We start from the raw sequence: 7,377 nt of genomic DNA on the forward strand, positions 1-7,377 counted from the left end.
CACGATATATGTTGTTGGGCTCAAGGCGAGACTGTCATCCTTGTGCCAGCCCGACCTCTTTCTCGTTCCAGTGATACCGACCACAAACCGGATTATCTCATAATCCTTGTCGCAGGGCCATGCTTATCCTGGTCGGATCACACGAGGGGCCCAGAGTATATCTCTCCTGATCGAAGGGGCAAATCCCATCTTGCTCGACCATGTCTCGCAGCATGGGACTGGACAAACCCGAAACCTACCTTTGTAACTACCCAGTCACGGAGTAGTGTTTGGTCGGCCCAAAGCAAGTCTGTCACCATCCCGAGTACATGCGTCAGCTCAGGTCTTAGGACATAGAACGTATGTTGTACTAGAGACTCACAGATGACATATCGCCATGTCTCATAGTCGGGTCTGTCCGGCTCAGACCTTATCTCGACTCGCATCCGACTACGTCGGATCCGACCAGACCTTTCCAAGTCCATATTATCCGGTTAGCATCCAATGCTCCATGGCTAGTGAGAACGAGCCATCGACCGTGTCATATGCTAGTCTAGTCGGCTGTGCGTCCACACAGCCCTTTCGACTAGGGACCTTTTAGGACAGTCATCATACAATGCATAGTCCCACAAACAAGTCACGTACTTGCTGATACACAGATTGATAATGTCCAAGGACTATCTTTAGTCATAAACACATAGGAAATATCATCATACATGATTGCCTCTAGGGCATATCTCCAACAGTCTCCCACTTGCACTAGAGTCAATCAAATAGACATCGAATGCCCATAGCTCTAACGCGCCCCTCATGCTTGGGTTGTGGAAGCGGCTTAGTCAACGGATCTACAACATTTACATCCGTGTGAATTTTGCATAAGTCTACATCACCATTCTTTACGATCTTTCATATCAGGTGATATTTCCGATCTATGAGTGTGACCTTGTGGTGATTCCTCGGCTCCTTGGCTTGTGTGATGGCACCAAAATTATCACAATAAAGGTCCAACGGTTTTACCGTGGCTGGGAAAATACCAAGATCATCCAGAAAATGCCAGATCCAAACACCTTCCTTTGCAGCTTCACAAGCCGCAATGTATTCGACTTCCGTGGTAGAATTGGCCACCGTATCTTGCTTGGAACTCATCCAGCTCACTGCCCCTTCGTTCATGATGTACATGAATCCGGACTGTGATCGACAATCATCTTTGTCGGTTTGGAAACTAGCATGGGCGTAACCCTTTACGATGAGCTCTTCCTTACCTCCATAAACTAGGAACATCTCTTTAGTCCTTTTTAGGTACTTCAAAATAGTCATTACCGCTGCCCAGTGACTCTCACCTGGGTTGGCCTCGTATCTATTTGTTAGGCTTATTGCAAAAGCAACATCAGGCCTTGTACATATCATGACATACATGATGGATACGATTGCCGAGGCATACGGAATCCTACTCATCCTGCTTCTCTCATCAGATGTCGAAGGACTCTGAGTCTCGCTTAGCCTTATACCATGTGAGAGTGGTAAGAACCCTGTCTTTGCCTCACTCATGTTGAACCGCTTCAATACTTTATCTATGTACATGCTCTGGCTCAAGCCGAGCAGCCTCCTCGATCTATCTCTATAGATCTTAATGCCTAAAATATAGACTGCCTCACCAAGGTCCTTCATCGAAAACTTGCCATTCAGTGACTCCTTGACTGAGTTTAGCATTGAAGCATCATTTTCGATTAGTAATATGTCATCCACATATAAGATCAAAAACACTATTGAGCTCCCACTTAACTTCTTGTATAAACAAGCGTCCTCTTTGCTTTTGATGAAACCGAGACCAGTGACGACCTCATCAAAACGAATATTCCAGCTCTGAGATGCTTGCCTCAACCCATAAATGGATCTCTTGAGCTTGCATACTTTACTAGTGCTAGTCGGATCGAGAAAACCCTCAGGCTGTATCATATACACGTCCTCGGTTAAATTTTTGTGAAGGAAAGCCGTTTTGACATCCATTTGCCATATCTCGTAATCTAAAATATGCAGCTATAGCTAGTATGATCCTCACCGACTTCAGCATCGCTACCGGCGAGTAAGTCTCGTCGTAGTCAATTCCTTGAACTTGTCCATAACCCTTAGCGACAGACCGTGCTTTGTGGATTTGAACATTTCCATCCACATCGGTTTTCTTCTTAAAGACCCATTTGCAACCAATGGCTGTTATGCCAGGCGGCGGATCAACCAAGTCCCATACTTGATTCTCATTCATGAACTTTAACTCGGATCTCATGGTCTCCAGCCATGCCTCGGAATCTGGGATCACCATCGCTTCCGCATATGTGGTCAGTTTGTCGCTTTCTAGCAATAATACATCACGCACTCTGCGCAATCTTTCCGACCTCCGTGGTTCTGGTGCCGCTTCCACTACAGGTTCCCCGACTGACTCCAGTATGATCTCATCACCAGCCAAGCCGTCCCCGAGTGGTCCTCGAATTTCTTTGAGTCAAGCCGTCGTCCCACTGGCCTCCCGACTGAGAAACTCTTTCTCAAGGAAAACCTCGTTTGGAGCAACAAACACTTTGTTCTCTTCCAGTTGTAGAAGCTATATCCCAAGGTTTCCCTCAGATATCCCATGAATATGCATTTATCCGACTTAGGTGTAAGCTTGTCTGACATACGCTTGACATATGCTTCACAACCCCAAATCTTTAGAAAAGACAAATGGGACTCTTCCCGGTCCACATATCATGTGGTGTCTTGTCTACGGATTTTGATGGTACCCTGTTAAGTGTGAAAGCTGTAGTTTCTAGAGCGTATCCCCAGAATGACAAGGGTAAATCTGATTTGCTCATCATAGACCGGACCATGTCGTTTCTCTATGGCGTACCTGGAGGTGTGAGCTGAGGTACTATACCTCGGCTTTTCATATGATCATCAAACTCCTGGCTCATGTACTCACCTTCACGATCAAATCGTTGTAGTTTTATAGTCTTGTCGAGATGATTCTCAACCTCGTTCTGAAACTCTTTGAACTTTTCAAAAGTCTCCGACTTGTGCCTCATCAAATAGATATATCCATATCTACTCAAGTCGTCGTTAAAGTCACAAAGTACTGATAGCCACCTCTGGCAGTTGTGCTCATTGGACCACACACATCACTATGTATAAGTTCCAATAGCTCGTACGCCCTCTTGCAACTCTTTGCGAAAGGAGACTTAGTCATCTTGCCGAGCAAGAATGATTCACATGTCTCAAACGACTCAAAGTCGGACGAAGTTAGGAGCCCATCATCATGGAGCTTCTTCATGCGTTTCAGACTAATGTGTCCAAGCCGGCAATGCCAGAAGTATGTCGGATTTATCTCATTAGGCTTATGCCTCTTGATATTCACGTTATAGACCGGTTCCTGTTCTAGATTCAATATAAATAGCCCATCAACAATGGGTGCATAGCCATGGAACATACCATTCAAAAATATCGAACAACCATTGTCCTTTATATTGAATTCATAACCTTCACTCATCAAACATGAGGCAGAAATAATGTTCCGACTAAGTGCGGGAATGTAATAACAATTATTCAATTCCATAATGAATCCGGAAGGAAGCTAGAGCTGCATCGTGTCAACCTCCAACGCGGGAACTCTTGCTTTGTTGCTGACCTTGATGTCAATCTCCCCTTGTGCCACACGCCTAGTTCTTACCAGCCCCTGCATCGAGTTGCAAATATGAACAATCGATCTGGTATCAAATACCCAAGAGCTACTAGGTATGTCAGCAAGGTAAATGTCGATAACATATGCAACAAGTGTACCTTTGCCTGAAGCAGCATTCCCGACCTTGTTGCCATGCTCTGCAAGCCACTTGCTATAGTTCCTCTTCCAATGACTAGTTTCCTTGCAGTGATAGCAAACGGTCTTCGAGTCCAGTCTAGACTTCGGCACAGCGGCGGAGGTTACTGTCTCCGTGCCCTTTGCCTTAGCCTTTTTCTTGGACCAACTCTTCTTGAACTTAGCCAATTTCTGCACCATCAACACTTGATGCGTGCCTTTCTTAATATCCTGCTCTGCCACTTTGAGCATCCCATGCAATTCACTGAGCTTCTTATCCATACCATGCATATGATAGTTCGAGATGAACGTCCCATAGCTGGGCGGAAGAGAACCTAGAACAACATCAGTAGCCAGCTCATCCAAGAGCGGGAAGCCCAAAATGATCCAAAGCTTGCACATATACGATCATCTTGATCACATGTGGGCTCAGTGGATCGCCTTCCTTCAGCTTGCAATCCATCAAGGATCGCCAGACATTGAACCCTTCGGTCCTAGCCTATGTCTGAAACATGCTCTTGAGACTCTCGATCATATCGTAAGCCTCAACATTTTCAAAATGCTGTTGCAAATCGGGCTCCATACAAGCCAGCATCAGACAACTGATCTCCGTTGATTCATCAACGAGTTTCTGGTAGGCATTCTTAGTCATGTTATTAGCATTATCGGCAGGTTCCTCTGGAAGTGGATCCTCTAGAACATGTTCCTTTTTATCATGCTTGAGAACAATTCTCAGATTTCTATACTAGGTGGTAAAGTTTGTTCCATTCAGTTTATCCTTTTCCAGAATTGATTTCAATGCAAAGTTGGGTGAGCAGGTGGTGCCATTGATCTACAACAGAAAATATGCAATCACTAAGCAATGTGTTTATGTAGAGTAATTTTAGCCTAAATAGAAATACTCCCACTAAAGTCAGCATCCCTCCACAAACTCTCAGTGATTCAGGATTCGACTAGTGCATGCGACTTGTGAGCTTTAGCATCACTGCTAGCCAACATACCTATCCGGTAAGCAACTCCTTGCTAATCGTATCTCTATACGACTCCTGTCGGTCTGGAAGGTATCTCATACCCTGGCTCCCAACCTTCTTTGCCACAAGGCCCAAAACCGTTTTGATAGCCTTGTCAAGTTAACCTGACGCAGTGCATGTCCGTGTCTGACACGAACCCTTCAGTTCAAGGACACTTAGAAGCACCCTAATTTTACGAGCCCACTACAAGACGTACTTGACGTGCGAAGGTGCAACATCGGGGATGGCAATTCGCTTCATATTCATGAGGGATCATTCTACCATTATAACATGCATAGAAACAAAGAAGCATAACAATCACAAATAAACACATATTGTGAAATAGTATGGCTCCTTCATGGACGTTCCTCCAGGTTGGCTCCGACTCTGATGACCATCTATGAACTCCATCTTGTTTTTCATGCTGGGACGCCAAGCCACCAACCTGATCTCTATTATCCAACTACTACAACTAGTAATGAATTTTACATAGTCACAAGTCGACACGCAGGTCATTTTACAATATAATGACAGCACTTTGGCTCCTGCCGGCTGACAAACATGACATGTAGGCCATGTATAAATTACACACATGCATCACATACACATGAGCCATACTATTCGCATCAAAGCCTGCAAAATAAAGTTATGCATAGAATCGCATTCTACCGGTTTTAGTGATCATGTACGAAATACAAGGCGCTACGCACACGGCGGTCCAATGCTCCATGGCTAGTGAGACCGAGCCATCAACCATGTCATATGCTAGTCTAGTCGGCTGCGCGTCCATACAGCCCTTTCGACTAGGGACCTTTTAGGACAGTCATCATACAATGCATAGTCCCACAAACAAGTCACGTACTTGTTTATACACATGATTGATAATGTCCAAGGACTATATTTATTCATAAACACATAGGAAATATCATCATACATGATTGCCTCTAGGGCATATCTCCAACAACAAGGTTACAGAAGATGAGAAAAAATTGCCACCCAGGAGAGAGCATGACCTAGATAGCAGACAGAAAGACCAACACCATGAGAGACACAAGTAGATGTGGGGTTCTATCAAGGGATCACAATACCAAGACTCTGCAAACAACCTAATGCACCGCACCAGCATGCTTACCGAGCCCCACGACACAACAGAAGATCAACCAAAATAAATGAGTGCCACACCTTAACACGAACCTTGACAGGGAGATCCTCCACAGGCAGTCAAAAGGATTAGCAGGTTGGGGAGGCATCATAGCATCGTTGATACATCGCCATCGTATCCACTTTTCCAAACTCTTTTGCCCTAGTTTTGGACTCTAATTTTCATGATTTGAATGGGACTAACCCGGACTGATGCGGTTTTCAGAAGAATTGCCATGGTGTTATTTTTGTGCAGAAATAAAAGTTCTTGGATTGACCTGAAAATTAGAGAATTTTTGTGGAATATATAAAAAATACTGGCGCGAGAAGTTACCAAAGGGGGTCCACCTAGAGGCCACAAAGCCTGGGGGCGCCCCCCTAGGGCACTCCTATTCTGGGGCCCCAGGACCTCCTCCAACCCTAACTCCAACTCTATATAACCCTATCCGGGGAGAGAAAAATTATAGAGAAGGATTCATCGCGTTTTACAATACGGAGCCGCCGCGGCCTCCTATTCTTCATCGGGAGGGCTGATCTGGAGTCCATTTGGGGCTCCAGAGAGGGGGATTCGTCGCCATCATCATCACCAACCTTCCTCCATCACCAATTTCATGATGCTCACCACCGGGAGTGAGTCATTCCATCGTAGGCTTGTTGGACGGTGAAGTGTTGGATGAGATTTATCATGTAATTGATTTAATTTTGTTAGGGTTTAATCCCTAGTCTCCACTATGTTCTGAGATTGATGTTGCTATAACTTTGCTATGCTTAATGCTTGTCACTAGGGCCCATATGCCATGATTTCAGATCTGAACCTATTATGTTTTCATGAATAAATGAGTTCTTGATCCTATCTTGTAAGTTGTAGACACCTATTACGAGTTATGATCCGCATACCCCAAGGTGATAATAATTGGGATTCTTTCTGGTGATTACCGTAGTTTGAGGAGTTCATGTATTCACTAAGTGCTAATGCTTTGTTCTGGTTCTCCAATTAAAGGAGGCCTTAATATCCCTTAGTTTCCATTAGGACCCCGCTGTCATGGGAGGGTAGGACAAAAGATGTCATGCAAGTTCTTTTCCATAAGCATGTATGACTATATACGGTATACATGCCTACATTATATTGATGAATTGGAGCTAGTTCTGTGTCACCCTAGGTTATAAATGCTACATGATCATCCAACACAATTATCATTGCCAATCCATTTGCCTAAGAGCTTTTCACATATTGATCTTTGCTAAGTTACTTTCGTTGCTATTGCTGTTACAATCACTACAAAACTGCTACTGTTACTTTTGCCACTGTTACCGTTACTTCCATACTACTTTGCTACTAAAAACTTTGTTGCAAATTTAAGTCTTTCAGGTGTGCTTGAATTGACAACTCAACTGCTAATACTCATGAATATTCTTTGGCTCCCCTTG

This window comes from Triticum aestivum, chromosome 3B (genome assembly GCF_018294505.1).
Source record: "Triticum aestivum cultivar Chinese Spring chromosome 3B, IWGSC CS RefSeq v2.1, whole genome shotgun sequence".
NCBI classification, from domain to species: domain Eukaryota; kingdom Viridiplantae; phylum Streptophyta; class Magnoliopsida; order Poales; family Poaceae; genus Triticum; species Triticum aestivum.